This window comes from Acromyrmex echinatior, chromosome 2, assembly GCF_024713525.1.
Source record: "Acromyrmex echinatior isolate Ae372 chromosome 2, ASM2471352v2, whole genome shotgun sequence".
NCBI lineage: Eukaryota > Metazoa > Arthropoda > Insecta > Hymenoptera > Formicidae > Acromyrmex > Acromyrmex echinatior.
The window spans coordinates 1,215,919-1,239,489 of NC_141853.1; the positions used below are offsets into that span (position 1 = coordinate 1,215,919).

Here is a 23,571-nt window from a genome sequence, read left to right on the forward strand (position 1 = left end):
ATACAAACTTAATTGAAAAACAATATCTTTTTGCATTAATTTAGACGAATATAATACCAATTTATGTAAATGTTAAATTAGACATATATATGACTGCAATATTACGTCATAAACGTCTACTACACAAACTATTTTTCGAAATAATCGTCAATTCTCTCAAATGATTTCAACTGCCATTTACAGTTCTCTTGTAAAAAAAAAAAATAACATGACAGCTTCAGTGAAAAGTCGGAAGCTCGCGCGAGAAAATCGCAGCAAACGGAAGAGAGAGTGAAAACGAAGGAGAGTGATAACGGGACAGGAGAAGAAGGACGAGTGCAAAGGGCTAACTGGATTTATGTACACAATCGTGTGGCTAGCTCGAGAACGCAGTATCAGTAAATAAACGCGACCGGATAACACCGCGGAGCAGAAACACCGTGGGCGGCAAAACAAGCGAGAGAGGAAAGGGGAAAGGTGAAGGAGGAAAAAGGAGAAACGGAAGAGTAGAAAGAGAGAGCGAGAGAAAGAGAGATAGAACGCCAGCCCTCCTTCAGGAAAGACTTGTCCAGCTCCTAATCGACCGGAAGAGACCCACTCGCCGGTGGTTTTAAATTAAACCGCGGCAGGTCGGTTCGTTAGCCGACTCGACGCCGTCACCGTGCGAAACCATAAATTCGCACGAGAACGAATGGCCTGGGTTACGCGATGGCGTTTTCTCACCGCGTTTTCCCCATCCCGAAGGGAACCCACGAAAAGAATCACAAGGGATTAATCGAATCTGCTGATCTGTCGAGAGAAAAAAAAGGGGGGGACGTATCTGCGTGATGACGTAAAATTTACGGTACACACTAATTTTAGCGAATATCTGAAAAGCTGTTTTTAATGAATAAAAGCGTACTTATGTGAAATAATGTTGATAAGTACTTTTAATCGTTCCCCTTCTCTCATCTTTTTCATCCATATCTCTCTCTCTCTCTCTCTCTCTCTCTCGCTCTCTCTCTCTGCGATACATATATATGTATGATAAAAGTTAAATATCTAGTGCTCTAAAGCACCGCCCACTGCGGTAAAAATGGAAGTATCCTGCTATATGTAACAATGGAGAATCTACCAATAAATCAGTCGCTTCAAAAAGGTCATACGTCAGAAATAAATTTTACAGAAGTTGGTAAAAGTAGACGTACAAAACGAACAAAAAAATAATAGAAAGAAAGTGTGAATTGCTTTGCCAAATAGAACAAAAATAATTAGATGATTGTATATACGTACTCATTAATTCAATGACGTTAAAAAATCAGGGAAAAAGAGATACGGTCTTGCCAGAATAAGTTCTGATCCAAAATGAACTCGTGCACGGCATAAAGCAATTTTAATGCTGAATGGCGGTGCGAAACTTTACACGTAGCGATTTTCCACAGCGGGAACGGCCGTGATCCGGATACAAACAAGCACAATAATCCCTCATCGCGTAACTTCCGTAATTGCACCCGCGCGAGTATGCAATAAATGCAGCGGGAAAAGAGAGACCTATAAGACACGCACGCGAGTACAGAGACGAGGAGACCGCGCATGAATCGGCATAAAAAAAAAAAAATTGGAGCGGATCCAATTATCAGGATTAAAACGTTCGTTCTGGGACATTCTGCGAGGGACCAAGCGAACGCGCGCGATTATCCGCTCCGTCGCGTTCACGTGGTAATAGGATTGCTACAGCTTGATGTATAAAGTCGTATCAAAAGTATGGGAGTAAAGGGTAATAACGTCATGAACCGGGAGCGAAATGAAAAATGCAGTCGACGGTGGGTAGGCAAGGATGGGTGGCAGAACGTGGGAGGTAGAGAATGTGATGCGCCAATCTGGGTAACGCGCGAGAAAACGTACGTTGCAGCATATGAAGGCTATGCACTTCGGAGGGTGCAGGGTTGGATCTGGGAAAGAGTGTGGAGGAAAAGGGACGCGAGGTGAAATATCGTAAGAAAAATGAGAAAGAGGCGAGAAGTCAATGGTGGTGGAGAAAGAAAGAGAAAGAGAGAAAGAGAGAGAGGGAGCAAATTTTATGATACCTTGGGATGAAACCTTTTCAGTCGTGTAGCATTATTGATACGCGTGTAAGCTTTAAAATATACACTAACAAGTCCGGATGCGTAACGGTGGCGTTTCAATGTTAGAAACGGCGAGTTAAATATGCACAATCACGTCTTGTATCATCGTAGTTGTTGTACCTACGCCAGGGAGATTAGATTAGCTCAGATTTATTATACAGTTCGAAACTAAATCCCATGCAAAACACACATATATAAGCATGCAGAATAGAAATAATGGAAAATAGATAATGCAATAATATATTTTTGGACGTGAAATATCTATGTACATATGCCTCAAAATAATATAATTACTATCCTTAGAAAAATTATATTATTTTGAATACATTACTTTACATAAGAAGCGCCACTACGGTCTGAATGTTAAGATGTTGAACTATTATATATATTCATCTATATGAATTAATTTCAGAAATGATAATTGCGTGCCGATATGGTTGTCGGACTTATATTATTTTGATAAAGAATTTAAAATATTTTTACTGTAACTTTTAACTAGTGTGTGCCAATTTAACTATTCATAATTACATTTTGTGAAAAAATTATACGTTTAATTAAAATAGTACCAAAGTATAATAATAAACCCATATCGTAGTAAAATAATCAATAAAAATTATAAAATATAAAGTTATTTTACGTAATCAAGTTTAAAGGAAGAAATAAAATTCTATAATTTGATTAATAATATGATGCAATATTTTTTATTAAATATTGTGATCTTCCATCTTTTATAGAATAAATTCATTTTATTTTATAAATACATAGAGAAAGAGAAAGAAATAGAAATATTAAAAATCATAATTTCAGATGCAAATATCCGAATATGAAGAAAAAGAGAAAGAACTGAATGAAGAGCAACCAATATAGAAACGGGAATCTAGGACGCCATTTTCGGCGCGAGTTATCACTGCGTCAGACAGTTTTAAGCGAGCTTATTATTCGGTATCAATGGCGATCATCTGGCGAATTCACATGCGTTCCGCCCTCGCGCTCGCCCCGTTCAGCCGTCAGTAGGGTGCAAAATAACGAAACGTAAAATCTAATTTCCCAGTCCTAATTAACCGCTAGCTGAGCTTTCCATATCCGTAGAATCGTGAATATTCCGAGCACATATACAATACGCTATCACGGAAAGAAAAATACATAACATTATAATACTATCTAATAATTCAATCGCTAACCAACAATAAAAACCAGCGATGAAAAGCCGTTCACACAGAAAAATATCATTCTATTACTAAAAAAAGTAATTCAATTCATTTTTTTTTATTACAATTATTTTTAAAAAAGACTATCTCTTGATAATATAATATTCTTAAGATATACTTATTAGAGATGCAACGAATATTTAGTGTCCAGCCAATTTTTTACAATCCAGCAGAATGATTAACTATCCCATCGGAATATGAAAAAATCATTTTCCACAAAATTTGATAGAAATTAATAATTATACTTATTTAAAATGTAAATTTTCAAAATATTTATTATATGTACATATATCTGATTAATTTAATCTGATAAACTACATATTCTTTCATTAACATTTAAATATTAATTAACATATATAATGTAATAAAATTTATAAATTAAATTGAAATAATTTTTTATGCCTTTATTCTTTATTTGTGTATTATATTTTTGTTATATTATTTTTTAAGTATTTTAAATATTTTATATTTTACATAAGAAATATGAGCGTTTCTATATTATCTGGCAATAATCGAATAATCTGTTTCTTTTGCATATGTATATTAAATCTTTATAGCTTATAATGGTTTACATAAAAAATTGTTCTTTTTCTAGTAAAAAAAACAATTAGATTTTCAATCTTTCGATCTCTTTGTGCAATTTCCGAATAAAACTCGATTATCCGCCTTATCCAATTTTATTAGATAAAGTCTGGTTATCCGGTTTTACCAAATAAAATCCGATATCCGGTTATCCGACAAATCATTATTCGTTGCATCCCTAATACTTATATTACAAATTTTATAAAAATTCATTATATACTCAAAACAAGAATTTATTTATTTTTTTTTTGTAAGAAAATTATAAAATTTTATCAAAGAAACGACTTTAAATAATAAACACATCGAATTTGTTTTAATTTAATAATTTGTCTTAATTGGAAATATTTAAACTTACTAGATTTCAGAATATATTTTGAATAAATTTAATGCTTGTGAATTACTTATGATAGATTTGCGAATATATAAACTTTTGCAATATTCCCAAACAGGTAGGATATACAAGACAACAAACTAAACAAAGAATACGAAAGCAAAGCACTTATGTTTTGCTATACAACACGCTTTATTATTCCACTACACGTATGTATCACGAAATAACCACTAAGTCTTTTACACTCTACAGTAATCATTTTATGTAGATTATAATTTATGATGACGTTGCTTATTACCAACGTGACTAAATCGATTCAACTCACAATAATTTCATTAATATTAACAGTAAGAAGCTGAAGTCGTAACACAATACTAATATAAAGACATATCACAGAGTAGTTGCGGGAAAATTAATCCTTTTATTTTTTCCTTTTATTTTTTCTGACTTCTGCGGTGTAAATCCCAGCGCGGCGTATTTGCTGGAGTTACCCTAATAATTGTAGAATAATTGTATGAAAAATATAAATGGACAAGATTCGTTCAAAAATGAGAAATATCAAATATATACATAGTTAACAAATAAATCAGATTAAATAAATTTTTTACGCACAATAATATATAATTATATATATGTGTATGTACACATAATAAATATAATACGCACGAATGCGTCAATTGCATGTCGCATGTCGAGGATTGAATGGTTGTTTGTAAATGAGCTGTGCAATATTAATTATTTACAACACTCTGACACGCCATGTTAATTATTTTCAACGCTACACAACGTTCGTAAAGGCTACGAGGAAATTTTCACTCGCTAGAAAATGTTTTCCCCGGCCTCGGCCCCGACCGGTTGCACAGCCCGGGTCGACAGCACCGGCTGGATCGTTCGTCTTAATTAGAGTGTTATTTCCTGATTAGCGGGGAATGCTTTATTAGATTTATTACCGTTCCCTCCCCCCGAACGCGTTACATACGTGTGTTACTAATTCGCTGTCGCTTATTATATCGATTAATGAAACGGATGCTTTTAACGAGATAAATAGGAAAAGAGCAAATTTATTGCTTTATCAAAAATTTTCTGTATCGAATAAGAATAAACAACAGAATTTATCAAAGTTATAATAGATAATTATTTAAGTAGTAAAAAAGTTATTCATGCAGTGACGAAATGATGACACATTAAGGAAATATCTTTCTTCGCTTTTATGTTGATTCATTTATTTAAAGAGTAAAGGAAAATTGATGGAAAATCTCTTCCCTCTTAAGATATTTCTCGATTCGTCCTCTCGACTTTTTCGCAAGATATTCCTTAGTTTGTAATCCTGACTTTCTTAGTATAACGATTTATTCAAAAACCTAGAATCCTCCCCCTCTTCATAGCTTTGATGGAATATAATTAGAAATACAAAATATCATTCTATTTTATGATTCGTTTGATTAGATTGTCATCCATCACATAACTATATAGAGTATTTCATTTTAATCATCTCATTAGAATATTTCGAGAAGGGGACGTGGAATTAATAAAAGTTTCAGAAAACAAAAGTTATGTGGCTTCGAGGAAGACATAAGATGGTACCATAGCTTTGACTTTAAGTAATTTAAGTTGATAAGAATAAAACAAGGTCACTTTGAATTTTTTTAATAGAACCCTCCTTTTTCAAAATAGCTTTTCAAAACACTATAATAAAATATTTTTAAATACTTTCGAATTATATGGCTTGAAAGTTACAATACCGCTATTAGTATTAACGTGTCTGATCGACGATTTTGAACTAAAAATTCATTTTTACATAAAAATGAAAGAAAGAGGTACAACTTTGATCAATAGCTTTGATAAATATTATCCAGGTCATGATTCTGAACAACATTCAAAAAGTTTTAACCGTTGATCGGACACTTTGAGTAATACTTTCTCTCTCTCTCTCTCTCTCTCTCTCTCTTACTTCTCGGCGGTACTGTAATTTTCAAGCCTTATTATAACTCAAAACTTAATGAAAAAATATTTTAATATAGTATTTTGAAAAGCTCTCTCGATGTAAGCTACGAAAATATGCAATAATAAATAGAAGGTTCCATTAAAAAAATTCAAAGTAATTTTACTCTGATCTTGATGTCATCAAGGTATACTTGTCCCCCTCGAAATCACATAACATTTGTCTAAAATTATTTTTAATCCCACGTCTCCTCATTAAGATATTCTAGTGGAACGATTAAAATGAAACATCTTGTATAACATGCCATTTTCGCATTCTCGAGATAATAACGATTTTGTTTTCTTAACTTAACTTCGTACAGCAAGACAATAAAAGTCGAACTCACAGAACATCCTAAAAATCTCGCAGAAACATCCCAAAGCGAAGAAGAGCGAGTTTACACGTCGGCAACGCCAACATCTGGGGGTGGATCCTGGCTGGATCAGATCCAACTACGCCTCCATTTTGGTCATAAAGCACGCCAAAAGATTCCGCGCGCTGACGGCGAGTGCATCTCGAAAAAGCGTACAATGCAATTTAATAAAGGTAATAACGTTAAGAGTATTTACGTTTTTCACTCATTCGAACGTACAATCCGGTAACACGTCTACGTTGCACGTAATGGTGCGAGGTGGATTGTTGATGCGCAATTTCCAAAAGAGCGCTATTGTTTCTATGATTTCTTATGCCATTCTTCATTTTTAAAATCTATATGTAATTCTACAGCTGTGAAAACCTTCCGACATGTGCAATATAAACAATGCAGCGAGAATAAGGAGTGATGGATTAAAATATAAACTTTATAAAATAAAATCTTATAGAAAAATTTATTTGTTGTCAATGATTGTAAAATTTTTCTACATACTGTTTGAAATAAATAAACTAGTCACGATAAAAGATAGGTATTTAGATTTCAAGAACACTGCAAAAATTATTATTTATCAATTTAAATCAAAAGAATAATTTGCTTTCTGCATTCTAGTAGTGCTTATGAAAGATAGAATTAAAATTATGAGCGTTACATAGTTACAAGGTTATTTCATTATACAACTCAAGAAACGAGTAGTAACAAGTGAATGAAAATAGAAGGGAGGAAGACGATGGAAAGTGGAAACTGGAGACCGATAGGAATATGTGGCAGCGATTGGGCGGCTATCCAAAAGCCATCGTCAAGCGGAATCCATCCGGGGTAAAGGAAAAACCGAAGGGGTGAGGGGATCCATCTTCAAAACGAGGAAAAAGGGGTAGAAGGAGAAAAGAATCCCCACGCCACCATCGTCTATTCCTCTTTCCCCTCGAGGAGGCTTCAGAGCTGGCGGCCCAATCGGTGGGTGAACTTTTTTGCAGCGCAGTTTAACGAAGCGTCCCTAAATTCTCTCCCTGGTGCAGCAGATCGATCCAGGGCCACGGATAGCAGAAGGGCGGCGAGAGGGCTCGGGGAAAGGGGGGATGGAAGGGATGATGGCAGAGAGAGGGAGGGGAACCCCGCATCGACGACGATTCGTAAATCGTCCCTTGGCTACGCTGCAATGCGGGCGAAAGGTAAGAGAGAGGCGCTTTCATTGGCCGGCGTATTCGCGCCCTTACGCTTAAACAAGCCGATGAAGAAGCTTTTAGCGAGAACTTTAGTCGAGAGAAGGACAGAAGAGTGAATCATGATCAAGAAGATTTTCTGTATATATGTATAACTTACTGTCGTCTAAATTTTTTCTTCTCACATTTGCGACTGTAATGAAATTAAAAAATATATAATCCGCAGTTTTTGCACTTAATCGTGGGAATAGTAGAGATAAGAGTTTCAGAAAAATCTTAAAGAAAGTTCAAATAATTATAAATATTTAATCAAATATTTTTTCAGGGGAAATTAGACATTAAGAATAATTAAAAAGTTTTTTAAATTGACCTTAATGCTTTATGCAAACAGAATAATGAAATAAAGCAATTATTGTAAAGAACACATAGTTATTTTAAAAAAAAATGATACAATTTGCAATATGCAACTACACCTTTTTCAAAAAACAACTATATGTTCTTTTACATTAATTCTTATTTCTCGATGCGTAAAAATACCGCATTTCATATATAAAATGTATAATTTATATTATAAAAGAAGATAAAAGTACGAAAAATTAAGATATAATTATCAAAAAATGAATAGTTTAGTTAAGTTTAATAGATAATAAAAGTACTTTCCAATTCGATTAGATTCAAAATAGCAAATTTAAAATAGTGTTGCCACAAAATCTATTTTTTACAGTTGTGTCTATAAAAACTTTTAAAAAACATCTCATAAACAAAATATCATATTTTCGATCATTTTTTCTGAAGCTTCACTTTTTCCATATAATTAATGTGGGGCCTTTAAATCCTATTGAAATTAAAATTTATTTCTAATCTATGTTGAGATATCAATTATCCACTAATAAATAAGAATCGAAAATTTGTTTGCAAATATCCTGATCTTTCAATCGTTTATATTTTTTGCAAAAGTCGAAACGCTCGAGAGAAAAGCTGAAAAGTTGCTTTAAGTTGTCTTAAGGATTACGATGGATTATAGGTCGGGGTTATGAGCAGCTTTAGAATCATGAAAGGCATCACTAAGAGGAGTAAGACAAGACAGCAGCGAGAGAGAGAGAGAGAGAGAGAGAGAGAGAGAGAGAGAGAGACAGAGAGAGAGAGAGAGACTAATATAAATCCGGGATTAAAAGTAGCCGAAAACATCGCGGTCACGGAGAACCACGGCGCAATATCTTGAAAGCATTGACGAGCGAGTTGAGGTAGGAAATTATCCGCTCGACGGATCATCCTTAGAAAACCTTGGTTTCCATTTATCTATGATTATACATACATAAATTAAATACCATTATTGCCTACTGCTGATATTATAGTATACGTAAAATACCGATAGATCCAAATTATTTTTAATATGTATAATACTACTTCTACTAATATTTTTTCATTTATTACATCATTCGTTAATATTTATATTTTATGACTTCTTGTAATTTTTAATGATTTTACTTTTCCACTTTCTGTAAACAATCTTTGTGTACTTTCATATGTCTTTAATTCGTGCTTTTTTTCTGATAATTTCTTTTAAAATTTTTAAAAATCCACCAATTTTGCACTGAAGAAGATCCAAAAAAAATATGATCAAACATCTGCAATACTTATATAAGATAATAAACATTAATATCGATCCTCAATAATAAATATTAATGTCGATTCTGTCCGGCTCTTAATAAAATTTTTTATTATTTTGTATTTGACTAAATTTATTCGCCATTAAAATTATATTACATACATTTATTATTGCTAAGAGATACTATATATATTATGCGATGCTATATTACATAGAAAAAAATTTAAGGTTATTGGAGAGAAGACGCATACTTAAGCCTTTATTCTTGAATAACTTCTTAATGTTATTGAATTAACGAACGAAAAAATATTATTTATATTCTAACATTCATTCTTTTATTTATACAAATTAATGAATTAAACTTTTGATGTTTCGTATTATTAAAAAAAATTGATACCCTGCAAAAGTGGCATCTTCCCCCTATATATAAGATGCCATCTCCTATGGGAAAAGATGTCACAAACAATTAAATAATGTGATGCCATATAAACTTGCATATTTTACTTATTTATAGTCCATAATCAAGAATTTAAGCTATAAGAACATAAGGGTATAATAAAATATAAATTGACGAAATGAAAGAGAGTAATTTAGGAAGTAAGTTGGACATACTTTTATTCGTTCATATAAACAGCATTTCATTAATTTAAAATATTTTGAATTATATAAAGCATCCAAAATTTTAATTCATAAAATCGTTTTTAATGGCGGTTTTAAGCAGGAAAAATTGTGTTTTGCATTTACTATCATCTTATACCCAAATGTAAGAGGCATATGCAATTGCAACTTTTACATATATAAGAACATTACAAATTATAATCTATGTCAGCCACATGACCTTCAGGGAACATTGATTAAAACCGTATATCATTTATCCGGTTTTACAGTAAGCATCGAAATACAGACTATTAGCTATTAGCATACCAAATAGCATATTTCACGACATACCTTTTCATATTTCGTATAATCTTTACCAATTTTTGGCATGAATATATTCATCTCTATCGATAACTGCGCAATTGTTTACCACACGCTTCTGCACAGTCAGTATAACCAACACATGTTTTATTAAAAAATTATAAACAAAATGACATCTTCCTCCTTGTGACATCTTCTCTTGAATTATCTTAGTGTTTTCAGCAAAGCTAACATTTTTTAACAGCAAACAGATGTTCCATTCGTATAACAAAAAGCTTAGTTGCTTCTACTCATTTTTTTCAGCTTTAAATAACAAAAATATTTGTTTATATCAAATAAAAAAATTTAGTTGATACAACCAACCATTTTGATTGGTACAAAATGGTTGGTTATTTTTTAACCAAACATTTTGCTGTGACAGTAAACTTTTGATTCATAAAACAGAATATTTTTCTTAACACTATAAGGTTATATCATTTTTATTCTATAAACCTTAAAATTAACCAAACAAGAATACTAATTTATTTATACTAAACGAACCGCTTAATTGATATAAGCAAATATTGTTTTTATTTAAAAAGTTAATATGATATTAAGTAAAAAGAACTAAATTTTTGTTATATAAACAAGAGATTCACTGTTAAAAATGTCTCAACTAACAGTTTTATCGGAGATACTAAATTTTTTTCTTAGCGTAAAAAATGTGTTGTGTTTATACTGTTAATACGTCACTAATGCACAAAATTGACTTATCGAGGTTTAATAAAAATATGTTTCTGATAGTATTCTCGGATTAATATAGCGAAACGTAGAAGCACGAGAGTTGCAATTGCCAAGTTACCTTCTTCCGCTATGATGCACTTCTTACGCGGAGAAACAACACGTCCGGTAAGTCTGAAGGATTGGCGTACGAGTACCTTTTACCTTTTCCGCGGTGGAGAAACGCAGACGTTCACCGGGAGTTGAGGGCGAGATGGCGAGGAAGAGAGTGTGAGAGAGGAGGGAGTAAAGTGAAAACAACAGGACAGATAATCTCCGTGTTTCAGCGCGAGAAGGGATTTCCGTTCGCCTCGTGGAAAGACCGGAACAGGAAGCATCTGGAGCGTCGGGACCGCTCGGCGGGAGATGTGGAAAAGTGCGAAGCGAACGTGAAAATAACGGCATTGGTAGAAACCGCTTTAAAGCGGCTGTCAGCGCAGAAAATGACTAATGCCCGTTTCCCGCGCGTATTGCTTAGAATAACATCGTAGGTTGTAAGCCGATGCCGCGCGAGCATATATGTTAACGCCGTTGCAAAGCCGGGTCACAAGGAGTATAGAGAGCTCTGTGTATATCGGGTGTCTCGAAAAAGAATGATGCAAAAAGAATGGTTCAAATTAATGCTTTTCTGAATTGTTACATCTCTATAAGTATTTTCAAATATTATTAAAATCTTAAATTATAAATTATGTTTAGACATTTCAAAATTTTCAAATATTTTACAATACGGATCTTTTTAATTTATTTTAGGAAATTAGATTCTTTAATAGATTTTTAAATTCTTTAAATTTTCAACATACACTTGACATTAAAATTTAATAAGACGATCTGATAATAAATTTACAAAACAATTCAACTCTAAATACTCAAAATTAAAACTTTAGTTATCGAGAAAATTGAAAAATTTTAGAAATTCGCTGTCTTGCATTGTTTTTAAAGGCACATTGAATTAGTAAATTAGTACGTTTATACATTCTATCAATAGATTACAACTGACACGATGTTTTGTTTTCCTGCTTAATTATACGGAAACAACGTTAATGAACAGTCGTTGTGATGCCTTCATTTTAACATTTTAGTTTATCTAACAAAAAGACTAACATAAACGCTAATGATGCACTTCATCATTAGATTAAATAAATGAATAAATAAAAGTGATAATTTACAAATTAATAAATCAAACAATTTTTATAAAATAAAACAAATCTTTTAAATAATTTTATTATTCACAAATAAAGAGTGTGCTCGAGATATTGTTACCTATTAAATGTTCAAATTTATTTTCTTAAATACAGTCTTATTCAATTACTACTTTAGTCGCAATAAGTACGCTTGCGAGTTCTTTTTTTTTTGTGAGAGGGAGGGGGAACAATAACTGCAACATATCGATATATGTGCATTGGTAAATTGATATAGCCACGAAATAGAAGCGTCGTTCGCATTGCCGACACGACGCGCGACGCGGCGACGTTAAATTTCTGATTACGCCGCGAGCTTTTCACGGTGGATGCAAGAGATGGGATTCACTACAACGCGGCGAGAAACGCATGTAAATCACTCTTTATTAAGTACAGCGGGAAGCGTGGCTGCGAACGAAAAGCTCGGTAGACGAGCTTTCCGCACGCCGTGGGCCTTAATAAAAATACCTACCGGTATCACGCGCTCGCGCGGGGTATTTCGTGCAGCTTTATTGCATTAATTTTTAAGCGCCGCCGTGTATATCCCTGACACGAAGACCGTTACATTGACGTCGCACATCGCGTCGTAGGGAAAGTTGTAAAACCGTAAATGTTTCGGCCGAGTAAACGCCGTAACTATGCAGTGTAGGCGTTTGAAAAGGAGCAACAGAAATACCTTCGACCGCCGACATCTCTCGCGGCTTTATTGCATTAAATTTTAAACGCGATCGTACATAGCTGCGATACGAGCGCAAACATATACCGAGCCGAATTGACGTTGCGCAAAAAAAAGTTGTAAAACCGTAAACATTTCGACATACACACACACATACATGTGTCGTCACAGTTGTCGCTGCATGGGAAAGGGTTCTTGAAAAATTTACAAAGTAGCTGACGTATAGATACATCCTCGTGCATCTATAAAAAAAAAAGTGAAGCACATTCAAACATTCAGCCATTTATAACAGCCATAATAAATAGAAAAACTAAAGTAGAATCTAGATCTAGCACTTCAAATCATATCACTCGCAAAAAAAATCAAACATTTAGTTATTATGGCTTGTGATTTATTGTACTCCATTTTCATCCGTAAAATATATTCTCTGCTTTAAAAAAGCAACAGAATTATGAATTTAACGGAATGTATGTAAATGAGACCCGCGTTAATTTCGAAATGTATTTCAAGAAGTTACAAGCTAATTTCATTAAAATTTTATGGATAAATTAATATCTTTTTTAAAAACATTAAACATTGATCATTTATTTGTCGTAAATCTTCATTTCTAAGTAATTATTATACGAATTAAAATATAAATTAAAATATATTATAGTTGAAACTAATTAGTTATATCACGTTTACAGAGAGCTCAGAAATTCTTTTCTAATAAGTTTAAATACTTCATTGCTATCGATATTAAAAGTATTATCTTTCTTACCGTTAGTTGAGTACGTGGCGTCGACGTGATTAAACTGATATTGATTAAATCTGAAATATTCTGAAATACACGTGAACACCGTTTATCTATTCAGTTCCCAACATCATAAATTATTCTTTTTGAAGAAGCAGCGCGGAAAGAGGAGAGTGGAAGTCGAATGTGTATGTACAAAAGCCAAACTTTATCGGACGCCATTGAATCGCGACGCAAACCGCGAGAGACCGCTTTTAAGTCACGATGAAAGCGGCCAGTGCATGGAAACGCGTGTAAATCACTCTTTATTAAATAGGGCGGGAAAAGCGCGGCTGCGAACGACGCAGCCGACCAGGAGAAGAGAGGCAGGGAGGGATCGAGCGGGAGACAAGCGCAAGCTTTTCACGCGGATACGCAAAACTCATTCTGGGTCTGACACGAGCTACAGTGCGCGCTCGTCATAAAAGCACGCGGCAACGGATGAGTTTATGCGCCATAAATTTTGGACAGTCTTCGCCGGCAAGTCCGCGAGAGAACGCGATGTGAACGGAAGCTGGAGGGGGACAATGCGTGTCCGAACGGAGGCGGTCGATTGCGTCTACTCTAAAGCTAAAGACTCAGCTGGGTCAGAAGTGCACCACGAATAGAGCACTTTGAAATTAAGTCCAGATGATCTCCGCACGTCTACAAAATCTACGTAATGTACGCGAAGCTTCACTAGACTATAACTCTGGGTATACAATAATAAGTTAAATCAGATCGCCTAGATGAATAAATCAATTAAGTAAAACGCCTAGTAAGAGTAAAGTTATAGATTTTAATGACTAATAATATTTCTATGAACATTTAAATTTTTCCAATTTTTCCAAATTCTTCAAAAGACGCGCCGACATAGCCGTTTTAAAAACGCAATTCTTAATTAAAGCTGATGGAAATATTAATATCATGTATTAAATTGATCGTCAATTTAATAATAATAATGCTAAAACATCTTAAAATTTAAAACATTGAAAAGAACTTATTGCAAACAATATTACCTTAGGTTTAAATTCTTGAATGAAACCTGTGAATAAATCAATTAAATAAAGGAGCGCCAAATGTATGAACCAGACTAAATTTTGATATCTAATAACGTATCTAATAACGATATCTATATAAATATTTAAATATGTTTTCCATTACTTTAACATAAACTACATAAGTTATGTAAAAAATAAACAAATTGGCAAGTACAGATAATACGATCGATTTACGTTGCGTAATACAGGATCACAAAAAAATTTTTTTGATGAACAACTCAAATCAGAGTAGATTTCTTATAAATTTTTAATCGCTGAATCTCAATTTGTAGATGTTTGATCTATCACGTCCAATTTTTTAGTAATGATAAAAAATGATGGAAAATTAAAACATTTGAGGAAAGAGCAAAAGTAAATATAGCATTAAAATGCGATTACAGAATGATTTGAATATATTTGAATAAGTTTAAAAAAGAGTATAAGAAGTGAAAAAATTTTGCTTTACTAATGTTACTATAATCTAACACGTCACAGAACAAATCGATGTAAAAAATCATTGTGCAATAAACAATCAGCCGATCTACGTGAGCTATGGAAGATTTTTCAGCTCCAAAAATGCGGGTTATCTTAATTGTTATTTTTGAAAGATAAGTTAGCCGCAGGTTGTGTATAAATCAATATGAATTTACGCGGTGCTGTATATAAGTTATAATATCTAACAGTAAAATTAAAATTTTTATTTCTTACATTTTATTAAACTTACCAAAACAAATTTAAATCAGCTCTGCGACGAATTTTAATGTTATATTTATTTTTGCTGTTTCCTTAAATATTTCAATTTTTACAGATTTTCTATCATTTCTTGATTGTCTAAATCTAAAAAACTGAATGTGATGAAGCAAAACAAGTTTACGTATTTTTGGATACAATGACACAATTCTATAAGAAACACCTACTCCAGTTTGAATTGCTCTTCAAAAATTTTTTTTTAGTCCTGTATAATTTAGAACATTGGTCGGTTTTAGATCGCATGAAATTGCGAGCTATTATTCCCTCTTCTCGTGCTAATAGATAGATTAAAATTAAACAATCAAGCAATCGATTCCTTAAATAATAATTGTACAATACTAGCTGTAATTAACTATTAACGGCTCAATTACGATTATTGTAGTGAAATTTAAAAACTCCAATATTTTAATAACAATTAAAATAGTTATTTGTGTAGTCAATTACGAAAATAATCGCAAGAATATCGCAGAACGATTAAATACTAAACGAATAAAGCTAAATTACGTTATAAATTACAATGTTACTATGGATAACTCAATTATATCCTATTGGATCTTCTATCTTTTACAGATAAGATCGAGTTTACGTTGTAAATACCTTAAATTTTTATTCTAATAAATTCCATTAAGAAATATCGACAATTAACACGTCTTAATCGAAGTATTCTAAAGAAAGAGAGAAACAAGAAAATTCAATCTTTCTCAAATAAATGATTTGTCATTTAGCTAGAAATTGGTTTAAGAAAGGAGTTTCAATCGCTTCAAAAATATTTATCAAAAGTTTAAATTTCAAGCCACAACAACATAATCTAATATTACATTATCATTCATAAATCAATTATTTCTTCTAATCGTTCAGTTCTATAATATATGTGCAGTGAAAGATAATAATTCATCTATGAATAAAATTCAATTTCCGCGAAGCTTAATTATCTACTTTTTATGTGTGAATAGTAGGTAGAATTACTCATTCAACTGCAATATATCTGATACATCTACAACATCGCGCTTTCATCTTTAATGGGAATAAAGTATAATGTTTAATGACGCGCTTCTATACGAATCATACGCAATGTTACTGTAATGTTTGATAAATGATTTTCGACAGTCTTTAACTTGTAAATCGTTTCGATGCGCACAACGTGAGCGAAGTATCGGAAGAAAAGGAGCATAATGAAGGAAAGGGGAAGTCCCGCGTCGCAGACAAACAAATGAATAACATCGACAACCGGAAAGGGTGAGGCGGAACGACAAGCCTTCGTTTCCGTGTTCCAGCGCATTACGGATAATTAGATTGGATTGTCGGTTTTCTCTCACCGTTCCTGGCACTCTTCTTTCTCTCCTTTGCCTCCTTAGTGTCGTTAGTATTATTTCAAAACAATTGTCTCGCTACTTTAAATGAACAAGCTAAGAAATCGGATATTTTCATAGTACATTAGAAAAGTTACCACTACGTTTCTTTCAAATTGTAACCAATGGTGAATTAAGGTATTTATTGTTTTAGAAGCCCTAAATGTTAACTGTTTTAACCCATTTGCTTTACGATTAGAGACCTCATCAGAAATAAAAACTTCCCGTGTATAAGTATTATGCATGAATAAATGATTTAATGAAAAAAAATGTTATATAATCGAATACTATTTCATGCATTTATATGCAACAATAAGAAATTAATATCGTTCGAATACTCTTTATCGCTTTCTGTGTTACACCGTATCGAAAGAAAGAATACTTCCATAAAAAAAAGAGGTCAAATAATAACGTAAGAACGATTTTCATAATTTTGATATGAATAAATCTTCATTGTGCTTGGAAATTTTGCGATTCAAATGCGCAAACCGTCGATCAATCTTTACCTCTAGCCCTTCGCGTGTTTCCTTTTTCCCCCTGTTTTCGTTAATGCGGCAGTTACACGCGAACGATAAATACCACCAGTTACAATGCGAGTTACACGGTCACATAAATCGTAAACGAAGCTGCAGTAGGTTTTCCGAGTTTCAATTTGCGCGAGGCCAATAGCAACGCGCCCATATGTATTATGCGTTTACACGAGTCGCAGGCGCGGCCGCCGCGCCAGGTGATTCCGAATTCCAATTTGCGAGAGGTCAATAACGTCCGGCGTCCTATGTAAACCACGAAAATGCATCGCCAATGGCGTGCCGACCGATACAAATCTTGATGATTCTTCGCCGATATTGACTTCGCTCGGTGCGCCTGCAAATATAACGTCACTGGCAAAAATCGTCCACGCTTTGCGTGCATTTATTTGTAACCGCGCTATCCAACGTTTGAGAGAATCGTTTCCGGGTAATATTACATTTTTATCCGCCACTACGCCACGCTACGCGATAAAAGAAAAATTAATGCCCAACTCGAAAGCGAAGTGAAAGATAATTGAATCTAATTGTAAGAAGAGTATCGATTTTACAATTTAACTTTATGAAAAGTTTGCGAAAAGTTTGCGCTAAAATATTTTGTATGAAAAATAGAATTACACGCGATTTAAATTAATGTATTCTACATTACAGATATTATTCTTTCTGCACGTAGAAAAATTAATAGCAGGATTCCGATCGAGACATTGTTACACGCAATTCATGCATTTAAACATTTTTTTTTTTTTTTTTAATAAACGCTTGTATTAAACTTTCACAAGTAACCGACAACATCTGTTTCTAGAGCGACATTTATCTATTTGATCTCAAAAACGCACGTGCGACTCTCGCAACACGGCACTTTTAAAAACTTTCGCTTTACGTAAGATCGGCTTCCGGCTAAAGCGATTGCTTTGCGCAACTGTCTTTCCATGAGATTCCATGAGACTCGAAGACTCGAATTATGGATGCTATGCAAATTCGCGACAGGCCGCGATCGGCAAGCACACACACACACACACACGGAGCGGATACGTTCGTCGCGTCGTAACGGCAAGGATAAATGGCTTTCTGACCGGTCGTTCGCGCAAATCGTGCACTTACTCGCAAGTCCGCGGTGAATCGAGTCGATCGGTCTGAGGCATGCAACAATGCTGCAATACCGTTCGCACTGCACGTGCAGATCTGGATTAGCGTTTTACGACGCACTTGACGACCTGTTTATCGCGGTATCAAATGGGACCACATGCGCTTCAGATTAAGACGCACTGTGAATCTCAAAAATAGACGATTACGACCACGTGTAATCCTTACTTTATACCCTTTTTTATCGAGCACTAACTTCTGTTATAAATATAAAGCAATAGAATTGGCAGTACATTGTCGTGCAATACAACTACAATCTGAAGATTACATTAAACATTTAAAAGCAAATTTTAACACGAACCATATTATATTTCATGTAAAAATAATGGGACCAATGTTATTCCTTATCATGTGTGTGTGTGTGTGTGTGTGTGTGAGTAAAATTAAAGAATTCATTTAATTAAAATTTAATTAAAACCCATTAATTTATTCAGAGTAATGTAATAACAAAGAATAATTAAAATTTACTCGTATGAATTAAAAATATAAATAACTAAAAAAAATGAAACCGTCTTAAAAATCATACCGGTAACACATAACCGTATTGCTAATTTCTCGAGCATCAATATATAACGCTTGTAAAATCATCAATAATAATCAATCTCTATTTAGGATGCGAGTTACAAGGTGGTTATAAAGCGCTTGCGTCATGAGAAATGCAAATGTAAATCTCGTTACTTCACTTTTCAAAGTGATCAGCGATATAATAGCTCATCACTGCACACGAAACTGCATCAGCCGCGTAAGCATGATTCGCCTGAACCATCCGAGAACGTAGCAACGAGGTATCCAATGTGATTATCAGTTTATCGCATCGCTAGCACATCTCCTGCCTCTTGCACAGAATAAATCTGTGCTAACATATGATGACATAAATTCCACGAAAATGTATAATAGATAAGATTTTTAATAATCAGAAGAGTGTTATTGTATTCAAAATAAAAAGGTTAGATAATAATAAAAATAAAAAAGAGAGTGAGAAATCAATTGGAACAGTTATGACAATTATAAAAGTACTGTGTCGCAACATTCTTTAAAAATTGTAATTAATATTTCTCAAAGATTCAATTATCGTAAAACAATCAACAAATTACAAAGTCGTTATTAAAAAAATACTATCTATGTAATATAATGAATTTTATCAAAAATCAATTCAATCGAAAATCAATTCAATCAAAAATATGTTATAACATCATATTTATTTAATTATCATAATTAAATAAATCACAAGTCTGTATTTTATATTCATAAAACGACATATATATATATATATATCTAGATCGATATATATAATTCCATGTGCATTGGAATACAAAATACAGTTTTCATAGATTTCTGCGAATGCAATTCCATGTATAATTCTGTAAAGCCACAGAGGTTTCCAATCCATAAATTCATAAAATATAAATTGTTGGATCATGATGCACGTTCATAATTGCTTCCTAAATTTATGATCTATATATCACATTTTGCAAAATTTCTAGTTCCATAAAAAAACATCACGCTCACTGTACGAATAACATATTCAGGATAATTAAAGAATCCAGAATCTTAATGTACAAATCGCTACAATTTTCTACATTTGTAATATTTAGTTTAAAATTTGCAAGAATTATAAACAAAAGTCAACCAATGATATTATATAAAATTTATGCATTCTGGTCAGTAATTGTGATGACCTGTGCCAATTTATGCCAATTTATTATTTATTATTTATTATTTATTATTTATTTTCAAAGTTCGAATACAATTGATTAATTATAATTAGTCGATTCATTTTCAATTAATTTCATTTTTAATTTTTTTATGTGCGGAATACCTACTACATGCTCCATAGAATTAACTAATATTAACAAATTAATTATAGAAAATTTTAATTCAAAAGTCATAAAGAGATTCAAATCAATAAATATCAAGTTACTAATAGAATAATAAAATTATTTTATAAGAATACAATTAATTAGCTGCGTTTTAAGATGCCCCACCGTTGCTTCCCAGGCCTTCATCTCTTCTTGAAATTCTATCGTTACACTTACAATATTATACTTGCAAAAATATAATAGTAACGGGCATGCATTAATATTCAGCGTATAACACAATTTGCGTGACATTTGCAGTATTTCTGAAATTCATTGCAAATATATTTTCTAAACATTATAACAGAAAAATAATATGTGAAGAAAGTACAGTCGTACAAAGCTAATATTCATTCAATAATTATAATTATAAATGGAAGAAAAATTGACACAAATGGAAAGATTTTAATAAACTTCGGGTAGGAGAATTTGAAATATAATATTTCATATCTCACTTTAAATTTTTCGTTAATTTGAATATAATTTACCTACTGTTTACCTACATCCCGAATATGTAAACGTTATGAGTGAAAGGCAAAAATATAACATATATTTTTAATAAATATTTCATAACTTTCTAGTGTACTTAACAGACCTATATGATTATCACAAGACGATTTATAATCTATCTATCCTTTATCACTTTCGCTGCTATTTTGAGTGAATATCTGCTTCAATAAGCAACTATTCCCTCGACAATATGATTACAAATCATTTATTGCGGGTATTAACTAATGCTATGAGCGAATGCTTGTTTGTTTATAAAGATTTTATCGCGTATTCTAATAATTATGATTTTATCTCGAGAAGCAATGAGATGCGATAACGCATGATAAATTCTGCTTCTTCTTCGGTCGGTTAACGAATAATACTGCGGCGACCTTATATAAACTCTACGCGTTTGTAACAATAAATACCAACTGACAAGTCAAGCACCTCGAAATATTTAACATTTAAAATTTATTTTTGAAAAATAAATTTATACCAAATATATTCTATTCCTTTTATATAGAATTAATTATTAGCGAACGATTGATATATTGTCTATTTCTATTACTGGAATTATTCTTATTATTTTGGCACATAATGTACTATTCAACACTTTCGAAAATACGAAGACAAATCATATTAGATAAATCTCATTACATTCAATCTAAATAAGTAATTAAATCTGATGAAAAAATAATAATTCATTCGTTTCTATTTCGTATCTTGATAATTACTTGTAATTCGAAATACCTACTTAAATAAAAAATTATCACATTCAGGAAATGAAACATGAACAAAAACATGAATAAAAATGAATATTTTTTTAGAGAGAGAGAGAGAGAGAGAGAGAGATACAAAAATTAATAATGAAAAAAATCAATATACATATAAATAACTTAAATACATATGATATAGTATACCCGATATTATAAATCAATTTTGATTTCTTGAAACCGATTATACAGTTATAATTTAGACATTTTTATGTTAGAATATCCAATTTTAATTAATTTTCAAAATGCATAGTTAAAATAAAATCTGGCCAATCATCGTGAGACATTCTAAAAAATCGCTAAATCATACTGTATTTATAAGTTGCCAACATGAATTAATCTTTTATGATTCCTATTTAAGTACAATGATCTTAATGGACTTTTTCTCAATATTTTTCCTATTTTTATATATTTTTTTTTATTAATTCAAATGATAACCAAATTAAAGATATTTTCTATCCATTGCATAATCATGAATCGATTAAATCTCGATATAACGCCCGTATAATTACATTATAACTCAACAAGTAAGTAATCTCCATCCACACACACACACACACACACACACACACACACACACACACACACACGTCGATCTATTTTATAAAACTTAGTCAAATATTTTACGTAAGAGCTAATTACAGATATAATAAACATTAATTTAAACTAATTAATAATTATACTAAATAGCTAAACTTTCGTCTACTTTTGATATAAAATTCATTTTGAAGAATTTACATGCTTATATTTCATACTTCCTATATAAAAGTAGCAATAAAATAGAGGTCCAATGTTCGTACATTATGTTTAACGAGAAACCTATCGATCTTTTCGTAACATAGAGTAAATATTTCTTAAATCGACAATAACTGTGTCGTTTACCCTGTCTACTGCTTCGGACTCGTGTAATGTCTTGCTGGAACACGAACGTTTACATGAATTACGAGCGTGGCAGTATATGGCTCCTGGTAGCGATCGACGAGGACCAATCGCATTCGCATGAACATGTAAATCACCTAATTGCGTAGCGAACGCGATGGTTTCTGATGTAAATCTCGATGATTTGTCCATCGGCTGTTTATCATCACAAGCCGGTCGCGTATCGAGCAATCCTAACGTGACTAGATTCAACGGGTGTTATCGATACTAGTATAATTATAGAGCAATCGAATTCGCGTGTAGAGAATCGGATGGAATAAATAATTAAGTAGCCTCTATAAAGTATTACGTAGTTCGAAAATTTTGCTCTTTCAAGCAACTCCTGTGTTGTACATATGCATTATTTTGCATATTATGATGAATTGTATTTTAAAATTATAATGTAAAAAGTACTAGCAAAATTAGACCAACACAATCCTTATTATTTATCTTCTTTGCATCAACGAATATAAAATGGCTACGTTTACATCGTAAATTTAGGCCGCAGCCTATACGCCAAATTCAATCTAAATTATTTAGGTCCCTCACTGTAAACACTTGAGAGATGACCAGAATTGGCTGTAGGTCAGCCTTCGATTTTTGGTGACCTAACTTGAAATAGGCCATCTATAGTCTGAAATAGGTCGACCCATAATTTGTTAATCTCAAATTGACATATGCCATGTCGTTGGTAATAAACATATATCATATCTCGTAAATAAAAAAGTTTAAAAAATGTTTAAAGAATCGTGTTCGAAAAGTTCAAAGAGTGTTCAGGCCACTTTAGGTGTAAATAGTTTGTGCCTAGACCTATTTTGGGTCGCATTATAGGTCAGATCGTGTATAAATCTCTCGGTGTAAACATAGTAATTCCAGTATAAATCAGATATATACAAATCGTTTCTTTATTGTTTTAATTATATTTAAACTTGATTTGTTTATTAGAAAAATTTATAAAGCTATAATATATATAATGTATAACGTATAATTATTCTCACACACAAATTAACAATTTATAAATTAACTTATTCATTATTTCAAAAATTAACATTAAAGAATTAACAATGTATAAGTATTTGGAGGCAAATGACTTTTTCTTTAGTCTAAACCATAAAA

The 23,571-nt window shown here is 32.4% G+C and overlaps 1 protein-coding gene across 7 annotated transcripts in view; it reads right to left on the bottom strand.

Moving 5' to 3' along the window:
- The window catches only part of Rbp6 (RNA-binding protein 6), a 748,725-nt gene that overhangs the window by 573,291 nt on the left and 151,863 nt on the right, over positions 1–23,571 (bottom strand). The gene's annotated exons all lie outside the window — the stretch shown is intronic.